The 24,379-nt window shown below is 38.7% G+C and overlaps 1 protein-coding gene across 1 annotated transcript in view; it reads right to left on the bottom strand.

Moving 5' to 3' along the window:
- ADGRL2 (adhesion G protein-coupled receptor L2) overlaps positions 1 to 24,379 on the bottom strand; it is a 393,866-nt gene that overhangs the window by 311,087 nt on the left and 58,400 nt on the right. The window contains exon 2 of the mRNA XM_069789051.1: positions 7,095 to 7,155. The gene's annotated coding sequence lies outside the window, so the exon portion shown is untranslated. The remainder of the gene's footprint in view (positions 1 to 7,094; positions 7,156 to 24,379) is intronic.

Here is a 24,379-nt window from a genome sequence, read left to right as displayed (position 1 = left end):
TGAGAGTGACAACAGAAACATAATAAAAGCATGAGGGGTGTATGGATGCATTAACCATGTAATGGGTTTTCAGTTGGACTTTGAGAGAATAATGTGAATTTCTTACAGCCAGCTCCAAATGTAGGTTGTTCATAAAGAAACTAGTGCTAAGATGACAGACTTGATAGGGTCTAGCGCAAAGAGAAGTCTGCTTACCAGAAAGGCTTTCTATGGACAGAGACCTCCCCAGAAATTTTTCAAAAACTGACCAAGTTTATTCCAACCTAGTCTATGAATACATTTCATTCTTATTCTCACCAAGTTCCCAGACATATGATGTCTCTCACATTCCTATGGGAGATCCCATGTTTCTAACCGTTCTTCTAATCTTTTAGGAAGCATACCAGGCAGTTCCCATTGCACAGATGGCATACAGTGCCTGACTGAACTAGCAGACTTGGTGCTGTCTCAATGCTTTTTACTGGCAAGAACTGATTGAGTAGCCCTGATTGATACTCTTAGTACTAGCTGGACAATCTGCCTTGCTATGTTTAATCCACAGACCATGTGGCTGTTGGGAGATGCTTTTTTTAACAGCTTTTTAACAATTTACAAGGGCAGCTTTTTTGAGAAATTATCTTTCCTGGTTTTAACATGTTGCTGTCTCTACACGTTCTTCGTCTATCACTGGATTTTCTAAAAAAACACATCCCTTGTATCTCAGTGCGGTTTATTTTCAGTTCTTTTTAAGTTTTAGAATATAACTGAGCAGTGCAAAATCCTGGAAAATAACTTAGTGAAAAAGTGTCACAAAAGCAGTCATGAAAAAACATGGACACACATATCACCTCCTTGTCATTGACAGATCATGTTGCCGAAAAACCTAACAAGAGATAGAGGCTTTAAACAACACATTAGAGCAAATTAAGCAGACTGAAGGACTCCCAGATTGCTGTTCTGGCCCTCATTTTCAAATATTCTAAATCCAAACCTAGCCAAGACTTAACTGTCTGAGGCCTTTAGCTTACAAATAGAGTTACTCACTACTACCTTTTATCACTTCTTTTTGAAAAGAGAGACCTACAGCACATGTTTTTGAACTTGTCAGACCTAATAGTTTTCTTTAAATCAAGTCAGAAACTCAGTCCCATTTGGCCCACTGCACAGTGTGTGATGCAGTGAACATGCAATTTTCTGCACAGCTAATAGGAGAATTATGTACTCCCTCTTTTTTAAGGGGGATACTTAGATGGAGGGGAAGAGACAAAAGGAAGTTGTTTTTCAGATCTAATCTTTGTTATCTCAATTTTCCAAATTTACAGTCCTCATAGTCTTACCTGCTCTCACCAGGTAATTTCCAGTTATTCACTAGTTTCCCTTCAGCCTCAGTAAGGAAATCTTCAAGTAAGGTTAGTGCAGAAGATTAAGACTGCATTAAGATTAAGTCTGAAATGTTCTGCTACCAATTAGCCCTCTAGTATTTCTGTAAGCCTTGAATTTTTGATGCGATCAATGACACCAAGTGGAGCCATCTTCTGTGGAGTGGTTATTAAAGATATAAAAATCAATACAAAGATGATACTTGGAAATCTATATCACAAGATAATGAATCACAATGAGAGCCAGCTAAGAAGGAATGTCAGCAAACCAAACAGAAGGTTTGTGCATAACAAATTATTTGATGCCAGTAGAGTTTAAGCTAAATTTTGCATGAGACAGAAGTCTTCAGGCAACACTTATGATACATTTGCATGGCAAGGTTTTAATGAGATGAAGACACAAGACCAACCATGCACAGGGCTTTTTGTGCTTAAAGAGAGACAGAAGGAGTGAGAGATGATTGAGACATATGGGATTAAGACAATAATGCTATAATTTGACTTTAATGACAAAACAGCATCAAAAACTTTCTCTGTCAGTAATCCTCATTCAATTTCTTTTAAATGAAACATTATTTGCCTGTACCTTAAGTGCTGATTGTTATTGGAGTTGTGTATTGGAGCTTCACAGGATACTCCAAATTTAATTTGAACTAGGGATTGATTTAGTTGGCTTCAAAGCCAGGTTTTCCTTTCCAAAATTGAACTAGTGCATGACTTTGCAAATTCATTTGGGTTTACTGCTTGACACAATTGTATGAGACATCACAGCATTTATGGTATGTTTTGCCCTGCTGATCTCTTGTTCACTCACGTCTACAGACGCATATACAGACATGACTATTAAAACAAACACTCTTGCTGGCCCCCCCGCCTTTTTCCTGGGAAATACATTCCTTGCTAGAAGCTACTGATTCAAAAGACTCACACAGTTCAAATCCATATTATATGAAAAACATAATCACTTTGAGCTTCTAATACATCAGTTAAAAGGCTATTAGAGCATTTTACTATCCTTGGTTATGTTATAACTTTTCTGAAAGATGAGAACAGCACATTCTCATTTTGTAGATCAGTCACTTTTCTGAGGGATGTAAAAAACCAAACTAACATTAAGATATGACAAGGTCTTAGGCAATTTGAATTGTCTTCTGCTGTGGGACATTCACCTGCTAATTGCCTATCTTGTCTACTTAAACTGTGAGATCTTTGGGATACAGCTAGATTACTATGATTGAGTCTCAACCTGGGCCTCTGAACACTAATGGAATTCAAATGAATGATGTTAATAAAAATGAGATAATAGTATCCCATAGGAAGTCTAGAAGATCCAGAATGAGAACAAGTCCTATAATGCATTTTATTCTGCTGTAGCTACAAAGTCAATCTTACCCTAACATTCATATAGCTTTACTCCAACTTTTTTCTTTCTTTTTTTTTTTTTGTACAAACTGAATATATTCCTTTTTAGTCTCCATATTCCCCTTCAAGGGCTATTTGCTCTTACTCAATAGGATTAGGGCACTTTGAACACACCTATTGTGGTACAACAACAAATGCTTCTGTTTCCTTGTTTTTCTTAGGCACACATAGATTTCACATTTGCAGCTGGTAAGTAGCAACACTCACATAATCATGCTCACAATCACAGTTTATTGTACTTTTAACAGGACACTAAATGCAAACCTGTTATTCTTTGTTAATCAGTAACTGTCTGTTGGTTGACAGCCACTAGATATTTTTTAAAATTTTTTTAGTGTGCAAGTTCTCACATATGCCAAACCCCCTGTCCTAATCAAGAGACGACAGGCAACAGCAGTTCAGATCCTCAACATGGTAGATGAATACCTACAAAGGTTACATCAGTTGAGGACTGGCCCTTATTCCTGTAAGCAAGAATAACACTGTAACATTACAGCAACTCTACTGCTATCTGCTAGAGGTTGGCTGGCAAGTTAATGAATCAACCATCTAGTTGCATAGCAAAGCTACTTCAAAACTAAATAGAGAAATAAAGAAGAGCCGTGACATACTTTGTGCTCACCAGTCATTGCCGTTTTGACTTAATTTGTTTCCCTCCCTCTTTGCATCTTGAGTCTTTGAAGGCAAATGAACCATTCGGTGTCATAAAACAAGGAGAACTAGAACAGCCTTCAGTAAAAACAAAAACTAACGGAAAAAGCAGATCTTTCGCAGGCAACATTTCACATGGCTCAAAACGTCTTTGCCGCAGTTTAAATTCTGCAGCCTTGCGATTGTTCTGACACCTCTTTATTGTTCCTTTTAAGTGCAAATGCCTAGGTAGCATCACTATAAATGAAACAGTAGTGTTCACAGATTGCATTCAACGGCTGTTAGAGCTTCCTCTCCTTCATCTGCACAATTTGCATCTATTATAGGCTCAGAAATATAGCTTTTGCCGCTTCTCGGTGGCCTCAGAAGGGCACAAGATCCCCCCCTAAAGAACTGCAGTGAGGTTGATCTTTAAAGACCTTCCTAGAGGCAGCTCCACTATGCTGCTTACTGAAGGGTGGGAGGAGGGGAAGAAGCTGGTACTGTGAACACTTTGAAGGACACCACTATGATGTGCAATGCATGTTCTCTGAATGATCCCATTTTGTGATATCCACCACAGAATTTAGGGTGTTTAATTTGAATTGCTAATAAAGATGCAGAGCCCTAGTCTGAGACTGCAGCACAGGCATTCATGGCTTCCTGAGCATGGCTCTGAGGGGTTTTGCACAGTGATTTGTGCAGTACTCTGCCTCTGGGGTGCAAGAAAGAGGTGGGTGAATATATATCGTACCTGAGAAATTCACACTTCTTTCACAGCACCTCAAGGAGAAAGGGTGTATGGAGAACAGACTGTATCATCTCTCTTAATTCCCTATTATCAGTTATGTGCTGAGAATATTTTAACAAGGGGTTCCTTCAAAAATTAACCACTATGGCCTGAGCTAAACCCCTGGCTGGTAGTAGGGAAGTGTTTTCATGCAAAGCAAGATAAGAAGCAGGAGATGCTCTGTGCTTGCTTTCTGATTGCTCAAACCAAGAGAGGAGACAACCACTTCTAGCAAATCAAATATATTAAGTGCAGAAGCTGTCTATTATTTATTTCTGAGAACATAATATTTTGATGATTTGACTGCTCTCCTTTGATAGATAAAGAAAATTTTGTAGATGAGATCCAGAACATTTGTCCCTTTTGTGGAAATGTTTGCAATAATTGACAGGTATAGTCCAGAATGACACATTCCAAGAACTAAAATATTAAAACTGGAAGTTTTTTAGGGAAGAAACTTATGGTACTTATGTTTAGTACTTCGAGTAGGCCTGATTTAGGAAGGGAGATCTTTAGGTATGGTACCAATTATAACTAGGCTAGAGGTGACTGCATATTGAACGTGTTTTTATTATCCTGTACAGTTATTATCACACAAGTCCAACATTTCAATACAGAGTCACACTACAGCGTGTGATGCCATTGATGTTCAGGTAGTACACACAGTCATTGTCCTTTCTGTCATGAGACTCCACTATTACAATATTCACATAAGGTGAAAGCAAAAGGACTACTGCTATTGTTATTATTTGTCTTTGTTGTGTCTCTCAGGAATCAGAAGATAAGCCAAAGCCGGGAGACGGGAATTCATTGTACTAGGCCACCCTGCTGATCAACTAAAACAAGAAGTTATCATATGCTTTATCTTTGTGACAATGCAATGGGATTATTTTATCTTGTTTTACTAGCAAGACATAATTGTATACAGCCTCTCCATGGAGCACACAAAGTACTGAGACTGGGAATTTTAAAAAAGGAGCTAGGTATATGGAAAGACTTTTTCTTCCGCTCTGATCAATAGATTGAAAATCTGAAGAATCACTGACACAACATCTTTCATACTCTCATTCTTTTTCTAAACAGAGTACATACTTCACTTACAGAAGTGAACTATTATAAATGCAGTTGGAGCCTGCATTATCTGTCCTTTGGATCTCAGTCATCTGCTTAAAATCTTTCTCTTTGTCATACTTTTTCTTTTAAAAGAAAAGAAGTAGGTAAAATCTCTTTAATGACCATAAGAATTTATAAGCAAATACTCCATTGGCATATCCAGCTTTCACACAATACAAGGTAAACCTCTCTTTAAACACATAATAGACACCTTTTCCTGAAGACAGATACTTGTTTCAAACAATGTTTTGTTCCATAGCTAAAAAAATTCATCACTTGACCTACAACAAAGTCTTGGAAAGGATTAACCTCACTGATTACTTACCTTTCTATTTTAAACTGACACTTGCCTATTACTGCCTTAAACACCTTGCAGCATGACTTCAGAGTCCCAATACAGATATGCCATCAAATGTGTTGCTGTTATTCTCCTATAAGTTTGAACCACAGAGACATACAAGTGCAAATCACAATTCCTTAGCCTTCTAAACTAGGCAGTGGCTATACAGAATACAGATTTTTTCAACCATTCTAAACATTCTAGCAATTCATTTTCAGCTACACCTTTTACCTACTTAGCACAAAATTAATTTATATAACATACTTTGATTCTCCAACTAAACTTATATAAAGACAGGTTTCTTCTGTTAGGAGAACACAAAAGTCTTTAAGATGAATTTACAACATGACGTTATTAGTGTTCAAAGAAAAGCGAGTGCTACTGTAGCTTACATGAAGCTGTTAAACTTCAGAAAGTCTGCAAGGCCTACAGTTGCCACCAAACTCACTTGCTGCCCAGTTGTCCCCGCCCAATGACTTACAGATTGTCCATCATTACTAGAAAAGAGGAGTGAGGTACAGATATTACAGAAGATGTAAAACAAGCACAGTACATGTTTATGTATTTGGATGAATTTCATGTTCATATTCCTCTGCATTTCCCACTAAAACTGTATTTGAAACAAGGTAATTAAATTAGACCACTGGTAGAACTCCAGGAGAGATTAGCTCAATCAGACAGAAAAATCCCAATAGCTTCATTGATATTGATTTGCACCCTTCCAGACAGAGAGGTGAATACAGCATAAACAGATGCAAGCAGGAAGATAACCACTTGGCAAAACCTGGACACAAGAGCACAGTAGCCAGCTAAGTACAATCATCCAAGTAGGACAGGGAGCACAGAAAATTGTTCATTAGGAACCCCTGCAAAGCTTTTCAGCCTCACGTGGCACCCTTTTCAGCCCCTTGACACCAAATGCCAAATGCTACTGGCTTCTCTCTCAAAAGCAGCATTTTTTTTTAATTGTCACCGTGGCTGCAGAAGCAGTGCCAGGAGTCACCCTTCTCACTTGCTTCATGCTTCCCACCACCTGGTGTTGGCAAAGATCCCTTTGGCTGGCAAGGCAGTGGGACTTTATTTTTCCTTGTGGTTCTTTTGTAAAGGGTACAATGAGGATCGTTGTCTCCTTACGTATAATTAAGTGCTTAAGTGGCAGCATGTCATGCTGCAATGTTGGGATCTTAGCCCAGGTCCTGAGTTAGCTTGCAGGCTCAGAGGGCTGACAGGCAGCATTGCCTTGAATAACAGTGGTGAAAACTGCCAAAGATAGAGTAAATTCAGCTAGGGGGTAAATGCACATGCAAAATGTAGAGGGGCCTACCTTCATCTCAACTTGATCAGAAATGCTTTAAGGAAAGGATAAAAGGAAACAGCAATGAAGAAGAAGCCAAATTAAGTCTGCCACAGTAGGATCTCCAATCCCTTATGGGTCTCTTACCCAAGATAAGGTCCCATGGTGCCCAGCTTCAAGTGAAGTGATGTCCCTGGAGTGCTGTCACCTGCAGGAAGCACAAACCCCAAACCAAATAAGCACAAATATTAATGGATTTAAAATATAAACATTACAAGCATTAAAAAAGCAAAACATGATAGACTCAATCACATCCCTGGCCAGAAATGAATCTATATCGATATAGCAAAGGGAAGGATGTGAGGGACTTTTCTTCCTTGGTTAGTGAACCCTGAGGAGTGCCAGAATGGTGTTGCAAACAGGGAGGGATGAAGAGAGGGAGGAAGGAAGGAAGGAAAGAAAAGAAAGGAATGAATCCAAGAGCTCAGTTTGGTAGCTGAGAGCGGGTGAAAAACTACTGAATCCTATGTAGAAGTGGAAGGGGATTAATTAAAAAAACAAACCCAAACCCAACCCCAAACCCAAACCTATCAATTCTTAATCTTCAACAATTATTTATTTGGAGAGAACATTGTTGCCACCTGCCTGTATTGATCATGAAAATTAAGGTCCTTCGGTGGAAGGCTGCCACCACCATTAAAACTGAATTTCTTCCTCATCCAGAAAGAAAGTAGTTGCCTTTGGAGACTGAATAAAGACAGGTCTGAATTCTTCCCCTACAGTCCATTCTTCCCCAAGCAAAGATCCAGTGAGAAAGACAAAGGGGTTATTTTGATTTGCACACCATTGCTTCCTTTCATGCTTTTTTCTTGAAGTGGCATGTGCTCCTTTAAAAGGAGCAGGGTCTCAGCTTGCCTTGGGACCCCATTGTTTTCTATCTGTGGTTGAAATAAACCTCCTGAAATATATTTGGTTTCTCTTAAATTTCAAAGTGGTGGCCAATAGTCATCTCCAAATGGGTTCAAAGTGATCTTAGCCTGTGCAGATTTAAAACTGCCTCATGACTTGCTGTGAAACAAAACAGTGAAACCCCTCGCAACATCATCATCTGTGAAATTCCGGTCAAGCCTCACTTTCAGCTCTCCTCATTCAAATCCAGAGATGTTCTTTTGAAATCAACAGAGAGAATGTTAGATTCCCAGCTAATGCAAGCAAGCAAGCAAATTTCCACTGGATTCAGTGAAGTTACTTCAGCATTTGGCTTTGTGGCTAAGCTCATTGTTCCACAGGCTTAACTGAGAGCACAGTATCCCCAGCCCTACATAATCTTTCCATCCACCTCCCTCTCTTACGTTCTCCTCTACCTGCTCCTGGTATTTGATAACAGCCCCAGACTTACTCTTTGCCAAATGAAGCAGACAAGTGTTTCATTACTCATATTTATTATTTTTTTAAAACATATTTATCTTATCTGTGGTTCTTTCTTAAATAATATGAATTAATAAATAATAAAGTGATTTGCATGTGTCTGGGAGCCAAGAAATGTTTTTAATTCTTTCATACATTTCTGATCTGATCAAAAATATTTTATTAGAAGAAGTGATTACGTAAGGATTATGGAGGAGGGGAGTGTGAAACTGGAGTTATTAATAACTGAGTACTCAAGGAATTCTCCAGCCCAAATTGGCTACAAGAATTTGACTCTAAGCTGAGACAGATCTTTAATATTATCGAAGGAGAGAAAAAGAGAATAACAGCTTTGCAGCAAAAACCAAACATATGAATAAAAGCTTATTTTAGAATTGATACCCAGAGTAGTAAATGAGAAACTAAATCAAGCTCACAGCTAAGACACAGGAGCTCTATTCTTCTATCAGTTTTGATCACTGTGCAGCCTCAAGTAAGAAACTTCTTTAATATCTAATGGATCAAATTGAGATATTGATACTATCTTCTTTAAAGAGCTTTGACGTTCTCAGTGCTAAGTATTATTATTATGGCACGCCTGAGTCTGGGGCATGGTTTTTGAAAGCAAAAGCTGCTAGTTTCAAGCAGAGAAGTAGCATATGTTCAGTTTAAAATTCAAATGTATTTATAACTGAATGCTAATGGCAATGTCATTTATTCACTTAACCATTCTGCAATAGGCTGTAAGAGGCAATCCATTTTTTAATACGTTTATTGGTATTGTGCAGAGAAAGAGGAGTTAAAAAGTAGCTGAGATTCATCAGGAGTTGCAGTGTACCATAAGGTGGTGAATGCTGCCCTCTGGCTCAGGTTGGCAATGGTCACTTATTTAGAAATGGTCTGTTTTCAGTGTGGGGGAGACAGGAAAGGTTGGGGCTCAACAGCTTTCCTTAATACTTTGTTCTGTAATGGTTTAATTAAAAGTCTAAATGCTTAAAATGATATCATGTTAGAAAGACATTTCCACAAGGATTGAAGGTTGTAGTTATTTTAAAATTATGTTTTTCAAATATCTGCAACACAGAAGAGGAGCTATTTTCTTTTACATATCTTTATCTTGAAGAGCTGTATAAAAGAGTCATGTCAGCATTAAACTTACAGGCCCATAGAGGACAGTTTCTTTTACACGGATATTTTTTTTTTAATGATTCAAGCATACATATAACTTATTTCAATGTATTATTTTAAAGCTTTAGGCAAGATTTAATAACAAGGGAAGGCACAGTATTCTTTACCCATTCATACAGTGGAGGAAAGCTTAGTCTGTTTCACTAAAAGATAGTGTGATTGAGATGTATACGTCTGCAGCTTAAACATAACAACTTTAGAGTTTACTAAAGATTGTGTTTATGTTATTCTGCTGTAGATACACCACTGCTTTTTTTAAAACCATATGTGAACAGGTCTTTAAGAAATAGAATGCAATGATTTTATTGTGCTCATTCTCCTAGAAACTGGTGACCATCATTCCACTTAAAAGCTGCATCTTCCCTTGTACTGCCTGCACGTTTTGCATTAGTTGGAAATAAGGGGAAATTTCCCTTACTTTGAAAAGCGAAGGAGAAACAATTTCTATTAGAGAAGGTAAATGTTAGGCACTGCTCCATTGCCACCCCATACCAAGCCTGCCCCACAGGAAGCCCAGAGCCTACCTGCCTTGCTGATCACTTCCCTGGCACGTTGATCCCCAGCAAAGAAGCATGAGACCTGGTGTCCTTCTGAGTGCATACTCAATTTTATTTTTCTACCTCCTTCTGCCTGAAATTCAGTGCTGCTGGGAGGGGTTGGTGGAGGAATTACAGAATAGAAGAGATGGTTATGGGCCACATGTTCAAGCCAGATATATAGCAAGTAGGATTTCCACCCCCCAGCCTTTTATAACCTCACCTTTATTCAGACCAATATGGTACAACCATTCTGATTTGGTAGCATTTTATACCCATCTTGCACCCATGTGAATGACTATGTAGGGTTTAGGACAATAGGAAATCCAGCCCTGTGACTAAGTCCTAAAGCTCATCTTTTTAGAGTGGAAGCTGGAAGAGAAACTGGATGCCTGTCTCTCAAGGTGATAAAATGCAGTGTTCTAAATACAAGGCAGTATTTCTCCTGAGAATGTTTCATTTTGGGTAAGAGAGCAGTACTCTTTTCCATAGCTGAAGAGAAAATTTTGTTTGTCTTAAGGGAGAAAGTTCAGAGTAGCTTTGGGAAAAATCATCTCAGAATCAAATTGCAAATAGAAAGGAGAAATTGATAGGGCTTTTTGTTCACTGATCGTACACACTGACATAACAGTAATTAAAAAAAAACAACTTTAGTATATTAAAAGAAAAAGGAAACCCAAAGCAAACGTTCAAAAGAAGGATTTTTAGAAACTATGAATGCAATATGTGGATTCAAAAGACCCAGTGGAATCAGGTAAGGAGAGCAAAATACCCTGGGAAACCTCATAATGTGCTCTCAGCTGCACTTAACAGTGAAATTTACACTCACAGAATGAGTCCTAAGAATTCTTTCCTATAAAAATGAGAAAAATCAAGGCAATTTGAAAATCTTCTAGCTTAAGTTTTTATTTCTGAGAAAGGCAAATGTTACTCTAGTTCCATATGCCTATAAATAAGGAGATATAGAAAAGCTTTTAGAATGCAAGATATCTCCTTTCCTTATTTATTCAGCAGGGGCTATTTAGAATCAAGTGGAAATTACTGCAAGTGAATCTGAGTTTTTCAGCAATAGAAGTGGCTGTTTGGGAAACTTAGTTTCCATGTCTTTAGCCATTAACGTGGCTTCTGAAAAGGAAAGCACCTGTTTTGAGAGAAGCCATGTAATTAGAACTGATGGGAAGATAGAAAATCCTTTTTGCAGCAACGCTGTGGTTTTGAAACTTGTTGTCACCCTGCTTTGAGCTCATAAAAAGCCTTTCAAAGATTTGCAAAACCAAAATGGTATTAAAGTGGTGGTTTTGGGACTCAGTGTAGTCTGCTGGATATGCTCGATTCTGACCAGAGTTTTCACACTGAATTTGGCAGAACGTAGAGCTGAACCTAGGTCATAATTTTCCCAGGCCACGGCCATAGCCCACAGAACATAGAAGTCTCTATAGTTTGATAGAGATGTTTTGGATTTTATGAGATGGCATGTTTTGGCCTACTTTGCGTGTGACAGAGAAGTCCTCAGTTCAAGTTTTTCCTTAGTGATGTAGCCAAAAACTCAAGTGGGCGGTGTTGGCCTGGCAGAACCACTGAGATTTCAGAGGTGCTGTGATCTTGGAAAGCTCACTATGTACACATGGTGTGACTGGGCCAAAGTGGCTAAGGTGTCCTAGGCAAATGCAAGAGGCTTTGGGAGCTATATATATGGAGACATCTCTCCCCTGTCTTCTTCGTCTTACCAGTAGATGTCTTTCTCAAACCCCTCGAAACATGCAGTTCTTTCCTCCATTTCTCTCCCCTTCATAGAAGTTTTCCTCCTGAAAAGCAGAGCCCCCCTCCCCTCCCCAGCCCCACTTCTTTTTTCTCCTCTGCAACAGCATCTATTCACTTATTTACATCTCCCCAGTTTCTGAGAAAAGATGTCAACAGGAAAGAGGGGAGAGAGAAAGGCTAGGGACTTGACAGAGAGCTTGAGACAACACAGGGCCAACAAAGTTAAAGGTCCTAATCCCAATCTGGAGCTAAATGGTGAAAGTGCTGCTGGGCCTATTGTGCTTACATCTGAAGCCAGCCCTACACAATTTTCTTCTCTGATGGTACAGACAAAATTCAGTCTTTGAGGGACTTCCACTTGTGTATAAAGACATCCCTGTACTTCCTCCTGTAAAGAAAGAGTTGCTAAGCATGACAATGGACGAGAAAAAAGATACATAAGACCCTCTGCAAAGCATGTGTTTCTCATCCTGTCCTTTCCAGCCTTGGTGTTTCCCTGGATTTTTTTCTTTGTGGAGGTCCCCACTGGAGGAGTAAGCAATGGCGGTATTATATTGATACAGCAATTTCAAGAAGCAGAAATATAAAGACAATGAAGGAAACATTTTTACAATTCCCTCACCTTTATACTCCAGCTAGAGATTCTCTTATCTCCTCAGTCTCCCAATATAATTTTTAAACAGTATGTTGCTAGAAAATCCTTTTTTGTAGTAGATTTACTTTATAAAGTATGACAAAGGAATAACTAACTCTCAAGGAAGAGTGATGGAAAGTGGTGTTGTCATGAGAGTCAGTACCTTTTCTCACTCCTCAAGTTGCATATTTCACTGCTGACTTGACAATTTCAGAGCCATGAGTGCACAAAAATCATGTAGCTGCAATTTTCCAAAGGATCTGAGTGGCAAGGACCTCAGCTTCTTCCAACCAATTAACCAGAAAACATTCCAATATATTTTTCAATTTACTTGAATAAGAAGCTAGATTGCACAGCATACAATCTAAACCTCTAGCTTCCCTGATGAAAGTGGGAGGACTTGTGCCGGTCACAGTTGACATAGAAGGTACAAAGTGAAAAAGATATGGTAAATAAAAAGCTTGCTTGGTTCTTGGTGATTTTGGAAACTGCAGTTATCTTTCTTCACCTGTGAATCTTTTCATGAAGGCACTAGCAGCAACTTTGCTCAGAGTGACAATACCTACCCAACTTAGCTTACAATAGCTCACATTTAATTTATATCATAGCAGAACAAGAAACCACTAGAAAACTATCTAGCAAATGTAAGGTATTTCATAGAGAGAAAGCAGAACTTGAAACATATTTCAGTAAAGATGCTCATGAGCTGTACAGGGGTAATTGTTTCACCTCCAATTTTGAAAATTAACTGTTCTTCCATCTGTTCTGTTCTAAGTAACCTCCTATTTTTTCTGAGTGATTTTGCAATAAGAATTTGAACACATTAAAAAATTGAAATGGTAAATCAGACTGAAAAGTAAAGAATAATACCTCTGCTAATAAGTATCACTAAAAGGTACAATTACTATGAATTTTCATATGCAAGCTGCTTCCAACCTCATGAAATCCAAAAAACTGACATAAAAGCAGAGCTCTGAAGCAGCTGGGTAGCTTGAATCTGATATGAACTTTATCTTTCAGAAAGATATGCTGCATGTCTTATAGCTGAAGACAGAGCTTTAATTTTCAAACCATGGAGAAGAGAGGACACATAGGGAGAATTCCTCATTACTGTGTGAAGGGAAACTGAGAACATTTGCTTAGACTCCCTGATAGGGGTAAGAAGACATGTTGAAAGTACAGAAAGTTGGAAGCTAATAATACATATTGTAGTTCTTTTATGAGTTTTTATTTTCAAAACATGCATACCCAAAGTAAAAGAGTTCAAGCCTTTAAGTGAGGTTCAAGGGTATACTTTGAAATGGGAATAATATGTGAGTAGACAACATTTACACCATCTAAATTAGAAGAAAGAAATTAAAATGAGTCTATATCTGAAGAAAAAAATTAACCTAATCATGTAAATCTGAAGTTATTTATGCATCAGTGTCTGGGCAAAAGAATGCAGTAAAAGGCAGCTTGCTCACAAAGACTGAACAACTGGGCTTGAAACGAAACGCCAAGGTCTGTAGGAGAAAGAGGAAAGAATAGAGAGACATTCCCCGTTTGCTGTGACATTATATCTGCAGTGGCCCAGGAACACTTGGCTGAAAATCAAGAACAAGCTCCTTTCAATGAGATGCTAAAGGCTGACTGACAGCTAACTGGGTTGAGAAAAAAATAGAAAAGAAAAAGGAGAATCATAGTAAGTATAATAAGATACATTAAGTGTAGTTTTCACACTTGTAATATTCATCTTAACCATTATCTTTGGATCAGTATCTAATTAATAATTCTGGACCGGGCCTTGTATGCTGGTAATAATACTTTTCATATCACTTTCATTTGAATTCTTCTCAATGTTTTCTTTGTTTGGGTTCTCTGCCTTAATCCAAATTAACTTTGCTTTTATGTAATGCCCCTGGCAGAGTTTTTGACACTCGTGGCACAGAGTCACATTACACTAATCCATGGCAAATGTGAAAAACTCCTGAAAGGACAGTGGCTCCTTTTGGGGTGGGGGGCAGGGAGGGAAGGACATCTTGGATTGGGTTAGTTTTCTGTCAAGTCGTCCTGCCAGGATCATATGATCTCTAAACCTGACATCAGGAGAACAGAGATGAGATTTTTGGTGTCAGCCAGCAGTTACACTGAATCAGGTATAACGTGAAACTGCACCGTGAGAAAGGAAAAGTCACTTCTGGGCATCTTAGAGAGCCGTGAAATGCCCTCCCAGCTTAAGAGAGAGGAATGAGGCTACAGGCCTGTCAGAAGAAAAGAATTTAAAGTGAGGTTGTGTCTGAGGGGAGGGCAAACTCAGTCAGTGTAGACGCAGAGTTTGATCCACAGCTCTCTGAAGTCAAATGTTTTAGTTTACGTCAATGGCCTTTGATTAGGCCCAGAGAGAGCTGTAAGATCCAAGGGCTGCCAGGCTTGGTTACAGTCATCAATACTATAAATCCCTGAGAGAGTTTCCTTACTAAACTCTAGGCCTTTTTGCTGCAGGACGCTAACTAAGGGCATGATCCTGAGCAAACTTAGTCCCATCGGCTCCAAAGGCCATAAATTCTTTTGGCCATCTTCAGCACACACAGATAACCTGCTTTGCTGTAGCTGCTTAATACGAGCGCTAGAAAGGGCGAGAGCGACAGTTCCTGGCAAAATGAAGCTATTCCTGTAGCCAGAACTGGGGCTTCCTCTGGGAGCAGGGTGAGTTGGGAAGGCCCCAGCCTGCTGTAGACTGGTTGCACGGGGCTTACCAGTAGGTGCGGCTGGGGGCAGCCGGGGTTTGCCCAGGTTCCTTTCCCCATGTAAAGGGGAAGCAGGACCCTGAGGCTGCTGGAGGGAAGCCTTCAGGTAGTCGGATGAGTCGTTTTGCACCACTGAGCCCAGCAAGTGGCCCACTAACTTTAGAGTCTTGCTTCAGGTTGTTTCATTTTTGTAGCGTCTTGTGAGAAACAGTCCGATTCCTTTAGTTACGAAGTCTTTCTGAACAGGGACAAGCTCAGATGGAAATCCATTCTCTTAGAAAACAGAAGCTATAACCCTCCCTACTGTAAGAGCTGATTATAATGTTGTGGTATACTTGGGAAATCCTTATCTGCAGATTAACCTCAAAGCTCCCCCTCTTGCTCCCTCAAAGCCCAATTTATATTACTTTGTTGTTTGGGTTTTTTTTCAGTTTTTTGTTTTTTTAAATAAATTTCATAACAAAAAAATTTGCAGGATGAACAGAAAATAAATCAACACTACCAGAAAACCAGCAACTTGATTGTTTCTCCCTGCCTCTGCAAAAAACCCATAAAAGCTCAATTGTCCTCTCAGGACTCCTTGGAAGTCTTAACAAAAGTCTCTAAAAAGAAACTAAATGAAAGACCAGGGAGTTAACAGCAGGGCAGATCTATCACAGACAAATCAGACAAAACCCTCTTTCCTTCTGACCGTATCTGGGCTTAATTCTGATCTCCTTACTCACGCTGAGTAATAATTCACACCATAACTAGCCCCACTGGAGTTGCTAAAATCACTCAGAGTAAGCCATAAGCCCATTTGACAATATCAGTGTGATACACTAAGGCTAAAAATCCTAAGACCTAATTCAAATATTATTTTTGTAATTATGTGACCTCAAAAAAGGGTTCTGTACTTTGTTGTTGAGGCGGTTTGTTATCGTCCAAAGAAAGACAGGAAGTTTGTGATTTTTTTGTTTATTTGTTTTGTTTTTCATCTTAATATAGAATCCAGCTAGAAAATTAATGTTTTGTCTAACCTAAAATATGCAATGAATATACAAACATATATGAAGAACTGGCACCTTTTTGATAGTTATTAAAACAGTAAAACCTGAGGCCAAGACTACAGCACAAACTTCTGTCTGAAAAGTATGTTAGTCAGCAATGTAATAGGACACGATCTCAGCCATTAACCCAGGCTGAGCACCTTATTTGGCCTAGCCAGTGATTAGCCTGAGACAAAGCCCTCACTTATTCACTGCATCTTCGCGTTGCTTCATTCACCCATATGTACGTGACAGTAACACTGTTAAGAGGGAGACTTGCTGCGCTGCTGCAGAAGTGCATACTGTAGATTGTTTTGTACCTTTGTAAGCTGATCTCTTCTATGTGTCTTTCTCAGCGAGTCGTAGAGGGTTTATTCATGTTTCTAATCATGAAAGGGAACCACTGGAAAGTATCAAAAGCCTATCAACAGTCGAGCAAATTCTCCTGTATTTCAGTCTAGCAAGGCTGGACACCAGCACAGGCAGAAACACTCCAAGAGCTAATCACGTGCCTTAGGAAGGCTATTCTGCTCTTGCTTAAAATACCAAATTCCCGTGAGTGAGTTCAGCATGGAGACGCGAAGCCTGAGGAAGTCCCCGCGGTGCCAGCAGCGAAGCTGCTCAATGAATGCCATTGCACAACACGCCCCAATGGTCCTGCCAAACTCCTCCTCCGGCAGGAAGCCTGGCAACAAGGCACTCAACCAGTTGAACAAAAACTACAAGCTTTGCACCATGGGAGCGATTTGCCAACAACCAGTAGCCTGCGGGCTGGATACTGTTACCTAGTTATTAATGAATGCTGCTGATTAACCTTTTGAAAGTACTTTGTCCACCACGCCTACTGGTGGGAACCTGCAGTGGTAATGCTGAGGGGAGGTTGCTGACATAGGAGTGACATTGGGGATAGTGAATAGCCACTCCAAGAAGTGACAATGACTTGAAGAGTTGGATACAAACCTGGATAATTCTTCCAGAGACCTTTGGGAAGAGGAGGGGGGGAGGGTAAGCTTTTTTTAAGCTCTTAAAAAGTTATTAACGTACAGACTCCACTGTAACTTACACTGTATCTCAGGCTGTTGTGCTTGATTGAAAACAAATTAAAATTTTGTTCAGAAGGCTTCCTATGATGCCTTGCAGTGAATTTGGCAGAGACTGTGACGCCCCCCTCAACTATTCTCATCCACATTTGAAGCCCAAAACTCCTCAAAGTAATGTGCTGCTGAACCCTAGAAGATGGCATCTAAAGCACTCAAAAGTGATGTGCCAGGCTGCTAAGCATCATGTGGCTAGTTTAAAACTCTGGCATAAAAAACTTTTGTATTTATAGTTATCTTTTTGTCTTTCTTGGTCATACCTCCTAAGCATTTTTGAGCTTACTTTTGTTTAGAAAATATCAAATAAACAAGAAGTTAAAACTCAGGGAAAGGGTCATGAAATAACCTGAATCTAGGGCCAAGAACATCAAGAAACATTAAATTCTGGAATAGTACAAAGTTTGCACTAAGATATTGAGAGCTGATGACTACAGTGAAAGCACAGGGAATAAGAAAATATGAAGGAACTGCCTGAATCTTAATCATGGATAGAAATGAAGGAAGAAAAACAAACAAAATCCAAAAGAAGAGTACAGAAAGGACAAATATGGAAGAGAAAATACTGCACAAAAAGCATATTATAGAGAGGGGAAAAAACAAAATACAATTAAAAAAAAAAACCCCAAACCATCCTCACTTTATCTATTGCCACAAAAAGACTGCCTATGCATACCTTCATTACGGGATCTGCAAAACACTATTTTTAAAATTGTTCTGCTTTCTCAATTTAACAAAACTGTTACTTTTTAAGCTAAAAGCACAGTAAAAAAAAATAAAATAGATTTATTGCCTAAATACTCCTTTATGTTGATATTTCACACAACAGTTGAGCCAGTTTGACAGCTTGCTGCCATTGATTGGGGAAGCAGCCTCACTCCCCTGCTTTGTTCCCAGCCATGTGGTCTTACTTCTTCCCTTGTGCTGAAACCGGCACTTATCTGACACCCCAGTAAAAAATATACCACTCTCTAAACGAAAAAAGAATAATTTTTTTTTCTTCTGCAGATATTTTTGTTTGTTTTTAAAAAACATCAAGAAGTAGATGAGATTGCTGAATAGTCCTATGAAACATCACACTTAAAACATTCCTGGAACTGTGGAGAAGACAGACATTTCTGTTTTGTGCCTGTTCTGCTCATTCTACTACTACCCATTTCATTTCATTAAATGCAGTGCTATTCTCTTGTTATAGCCTCTATGCAAACTGCAAACAAAAGCAGGATATGAGAACTAAAGCTCAGTTTCCCCCTGACTTCCACACTACGCACTGACACTGTACTGAGCAAAGATCAAGGCAGGCTTATCAGGCATCAGCTAGACTGAAGACCAAAACCAGAAAAAATTACAAAAAATTTGCCATATTCTTCCTTCATTTACACTCTTGCAATCTGGTTGACATTCACTGCTTCAGCTTCCCCTCGCAGTAGAATTTGGATTTCTCTGCAGAGATTAGTTAGACTTTCCTTGTTTTCATGACATTACTACCATTATTTCAATAAAGGATCTGTTTTTGTTCTCTTCTGTTTCTGGGAGGGACAGATTTCTTTTTGAATGTTTTTATAACGGGATGGAAAAATCTGTGCTTATGCTATAATCCACAGACCACAAAAGGATGTCCATTACTTTGCATTAGCCAAAGATTTCTCTTTGGGCAATATTATTGCCAGACACACACACACCAAAAAAAAAAAAAAAAAAAGAAAAAGAAAAAAACATATTGCTGAAAACAAAACTTATTTTCCAATATTCAACCCTTATTCTTACTCATCAGTGTAGTCTCATTACTATCTGTGGTACAAACAGGACATGGCAGGATTCAGGCTATTAAAACCAGAGATTATTCAAAAGCTAACATGTGTTTTTTATTTACAGAAACAGAACAAAAGGGACTCTAATTGAAACAGATCATTTAAATAAAAACAGCATACTACTTATGCAGATAGTATACTTACGTAGATACACACGTGCGCACACACTCACACCCAGCCAGAGCTTCCAGTGTCTTCTGGCTCCCGGTATTACACATAGGAACCTAGTAGGCCCAAAACTCCTGGTATGCATGCCAGAATTTACTGGGTATCCAGGCTCCCCAGTACAAATCTAAGAGTCATCAGGCATGAGAGGAGCCTCTGCTAAAATGGAGCAAGATCCTCAGCTGCCTTTCAGGGAATTTGCCTGTGTTTCATCAAATCCAGCAGATTCCTGCAAAATATCTCAGGATATTTGATGAAGAGACATTTCCCTGACCATTTCCCTTATTGTTCCTTTTTAAGAGGCAGCTGAAATGATTTAGATTGCTTGTTAAAAGAAACAAACACAGGAAATGAAACCGGGTGAAAATAATTTCTTAATTTTGAGGGTGCACTAAGGTGGAGCAATCCCTACCAAAGATAAATGAAAAAGTAAACACACTGATTTCAATCAAGAGCACTTTTCATAAGAATATTTCACTCACTAGTTGCCGCTGATGCCTCCCTGTTCCGTTTAGAGGTGTGTTACCCCTTCTGGAATATACACAAGAGTTCAAGTGTTGCATAATTACACAAAACAGGGCCTATACAAGAATATCCTGTTTTGCTTCCTGTACACTCACTAGGGTGGCTCAGCTGAATCCTTGGCAACATCTAGCTCCACGAAGAAAACATCAAGACTCCTTGCTGATAGCAGTTTTTTACCTAGAGCTTCTCAGCAGTTGGGCTGTTTAGCCCCAAAGTGTAAGCAGACAATCACCCTATTGTTTACTTTCTAGTCAGAAGGAGCATTACTGCTTTTCTTCACTGTCCACAGCTTCTGTAATCCTAGAAGTCATGTTCACTCAGCAGTAAGTCTAAATATGTGCTTCCCAAAGGAGTTTCAAATCCATGACATAGATTAGCATCACTGTGGTTTGACACTATCTGTGACAGATTCCACAGGAGTTAACATTTTAAATCATGGTCAATACTGAAATTATTTGATGAGGACTCTGTCCCCCAAATCGTGAGAAATTAACAAATTTAAGGGGTATTATTATTATTATTATTATTATTATTATTATAATAATAAAGTGAATAGGCTGTGGAGGACAATGTATCTTTCAAAAACCCTGTCAGCATTGCTTCATCTCATTACATATCAGTATACCTTAAAAAAAGGAGCGATTCAATTGTGTGATGGTGAATCATGAAACTTCACAAACATTCAAGGAACACACATGCCACTACAAATTAACCATTAGCACTGCATGGTATTCATCCCTTCTGTCACACACTGTGGGAAGCACGCCTTATTAGCATGGAAGCACGGAGCAATAGTATCTCAGTGTACTTAACATTCGCTTACCTTGGAAAAAAGAGCACACAATTGCAGTCCTAAACAAAACCCCCAATCTCCAAAATGCTGCAGCTCTATTCCTTTCCACATTTAATCCTAGGATTTAAAAATTACAAAATTGAATCCTAAAGCCTTTTCTTTCCCTTCTTCCAGTTCACTGTTTTTTACAATGAAATGTAGTTTTTGCATTTTTAATCAGCCTTAATCATAAACAAGGCAGGCATCACAATTGCGGCTATTTCAGGGTTCCCCCTCACACACTTCTTTTTCGGTTTTGAATTTCAATAGTACCCTCGACTGGGGGTCTTCCTGGATCCCAGATGTCGAATTATATGGTCTGTCCTATTCTTCTTATAGTGGCAATCCAGTTCCCTGTTAAGTTTCACAGGAGTCTGAATAGCTATTCTGAAATCACCCATTTCTTCCTGAATTGTATTAGAACTGAACTTAATTTTGTCATCTTGATTATTAAGAAATAGCTCTCCTTAACAGTTTCTTAGAAATATCTGCTTTCTTCTTTCTCATTTATCTCTTAGTAATATGAAGCATCCTGTGCAAATCCTTAAAAAAAAAAAAAAAAAAAAATTATGTTTAGCATCAGTGTTCCTGTTTGAGGTCCTGTGCGGTCTATAAAACCTCAAGAAAGGGGCCCACTTCCCTTACCTATCCTACTTACATGCTGTTTTATTTAAGAATCAAGAGTACATTTTACAACCACTTTGCCATGTTAAAAAAGGAGAAGCATAAAAGTGACTTTCAGGGGGAGGGTAGACTTATGTTTTGTTTCACTAGCTTCTTTCAGAGTAAACTTGTAAAATAAAAAGATATAAATGCCAAACAATTTTGTAAAAGCTAATGTAGCAGTAAACCAGAGCCTCCCACTGACCTAGAAGCAGAACTGGTATTTTAAACCTGTATGGCTTTAACATACATTTTATACATGTAAGTATTTGAAATTTCATTTCTTCCTAAGTGTAACCCAACACTATGGAATCACACACATCTCAGAAATTACTCCTACCCACTCCTAGTTCAAATAGTAACAGACGCTTGCTGGCAGATATGGTTAACATTGTATAAGGCATTTGAACTAGCAGAGCAGTTCAGATGTGTAACACAATGCATGATGAAGGCAAGCCATGGCCTTTGGCACCCCTGCTCATACTACTATTAATTATGCATTTCCTTCATCTTATTAATGTTTGAATGGATATAAAAACCAAACAATGCTGCCCTAAAGGATATTACAGCCATGCTACAGCCTGACATCTTTCTCGGATTGATAACAGAGGAACCAGTCCTACAAGTGACCTTTGGCTTGTATGTCCTCAAGACAATTTTTGTTTTGGATAGATTACATGGACAACTGTTATCTGGCTTTGGGAGGGATCATTTGTTCAGAGATATTGAGGACCCTGTTGAGCTTCATGGCAGCAGTCATAACCTCCCTTGCTCTTACAAAAGAAAAAAAATAATCTGTTGAGACTCAACCATATCAGCAAACCATTCATTTATTGAATAATCTCATACTGCCTGCACACTTGGGCATATCTCTTTGTGTTCATTATGCTATGATTGTCATTTCATAATTTGTTTTTAAATCGTAAAGAACTAAACCTCCTATACTTACAACAGCTGAATTACTATCATCTTAGATAAGTTAGGAGCTGAAGTTTATCTAAAGTTATCTAAATTTGCCAGTAAAGTTATAGACTTGTAAAGTTACCTGAACTCGTACAAATCTCAGCTCCTAACTTTAGACAGGTTCATAAGTGACATGTCTTTAAGCAATTCTATTTCCCAAGCAGCATGCTTTATTACCATTATCAAAAGGACAAACTAAACTCCCATTGTTCATGCTGTACCAGTTTACAGCAACATCTGCTGGATAACCTAAAGCTGTAATAACAGAGACCCTGACATACTGAAGTGACAGAACAATATGAGACATGGCTATGGGAAGGCAAGGGTTAGATAAGAGGATAAGAGAAGGCTTTCACATCAAAGACTTTGCTTCGCAATGACACCTACCCTTCGCTACTGCCTGTGCCATTGATTTCATGACTTGTCTGGATTGCCAGTTCATCTAGAAGGCTCCCCAGCTTATGAGAGGTTGTATCAGAAACAATAAAGTCAGATGGCAGTTTTGTATGCCTTGGGGGAGAAAGTAGATCCACACACTAGGGAAAATGATAGAAAAACTAGAATGATTTTACTCTATTCCACAGTCATTTAACATTTTAGCTGGCATTATCTGCACCTGATAGTGTTAGTACCTCAATTTTCATGGCCAAAAAGTTCCCCCCTCTTTAAGAGAAAGAACATTTAAAACTCCCACATTCACATTAGTAAGTCAGTAACAAGAATATTTGCTTTGATAGTCTTGTTGACACACAACAGTTGAGGCAGTTTTATTATTTTTTTTATTATGGCAGGAGTATCTTTAGGGCAAAGTCTCTGGGAGAAACACTATTAAATGCTTAGCCTGGACAAAACCTTCTTGCAGAGGAATTTTCAATTGCTTTTCAGCTGCACTGTGGTTTATTGTTTGCTTTAAATCAGGCCACAGTCTAAGCCACATACCATGGTGTCTTAAAAAATCATTATGGTGCAATTAAAAACAATGTTAAAGGTGGAATTCCCCCCTCCCCTCTCTCTGTGTAACTGTTGTATGCTTCCTCTGTGCGTTTCATGATTATCTGCACCAGCTCTGGTCAGAAGATACAGCTGTCATGAAACACTCAACAGATGGCAGTGGCTGGGTGATGCTTCATCCATTTTTGGATGCTCTACTGACATTTGAGCTCATGCCTTCTATAAATGCTGTCATGCCCCTGACTCCTTTTAGCCAACACAAGCCTACAATGTGCAGTGACAATATTCATCTTTCCAAAGGAATAGAGATAAATTGAACTGCCCTTATGAAAAGCAATATAAAATACTTAAATTTAGTGTCCTTTAAAACTTTTAACCATTATAGATAGATATGGCTAGAAAATAGATAGACTGATAAATTGGTAGATGGATCTCCTTTCTTATTGCTGTTTCATCCTTAAGCTATTTTATTCTTATAAGGCTCTTCAGAGATTGATTTAGCTTACAAAGAACAGCAATTTCTCTCCAGTTTTAGGAAACTGCTAGGAACTAGAGTGCTTTGAAAAGAAATTGATTAGCACAACTTCTTTAAAAAGAAAAGAAAACAGCTAAAAGATACACAATATCTTTGAGCTTTTCAGGTAGTAAAGGCTGCTTAGCGTTTTATCTTAAATTAAGTTTTAAAAGCTTACTCGTATTGCATTTTTGATATAGTTAGAGTCAAATTGGAAGAAGCAGCAGCTTGTGGAATGGAAGACATAAGACTGCCTTTGTCATTTTGGAGTTTTTGTTTGTTTTAAAACAGCTTTATAATAGTACCATCTAATATAATTGTTCTGTATGGAGAGACTGTGACAATCCCTGAATGTATCCCACATACGGGATTACATTTCATGCTTCCCAAGGTTCAATCCCAGTCACTGTGGTTCCTGATATAAAAACAAATGAGAGGTAAGAGGTGGATAGAGAAGAGGTGGATAAATTCATGTACTTAATCATAGGGATTAAGAAAGACTTCTTGGGAATGGCGAGTACTGGTATTTTGTCCTGACCAAGGAGTGGTGGCTACATTTTTCTCATACTGTTTCCAGCACAACTCATTCTAAATACAGGATGTTCAGAGACTATCACTGCAAACACAGCTG

The sequence above is a fragment of the Haliaeetus albicilla genome, chromosome 8 (assembly GCF_947461875.1).
Source record: "Haliaeetus albicilla chromosome 8, bHalAlb1.1, whole genome shotgun sequence".
Taxonomy (NCBI): domain Eukaryota; kingdom Metazoa; phylum Chordata; class Aves; order Accipitriformes; family Accipitridae; genus Haliaeetus; species Haliaeetus albicilla.
This window is presented reverse-complemented; position numbering and strand designations above follow the sequence as displayed.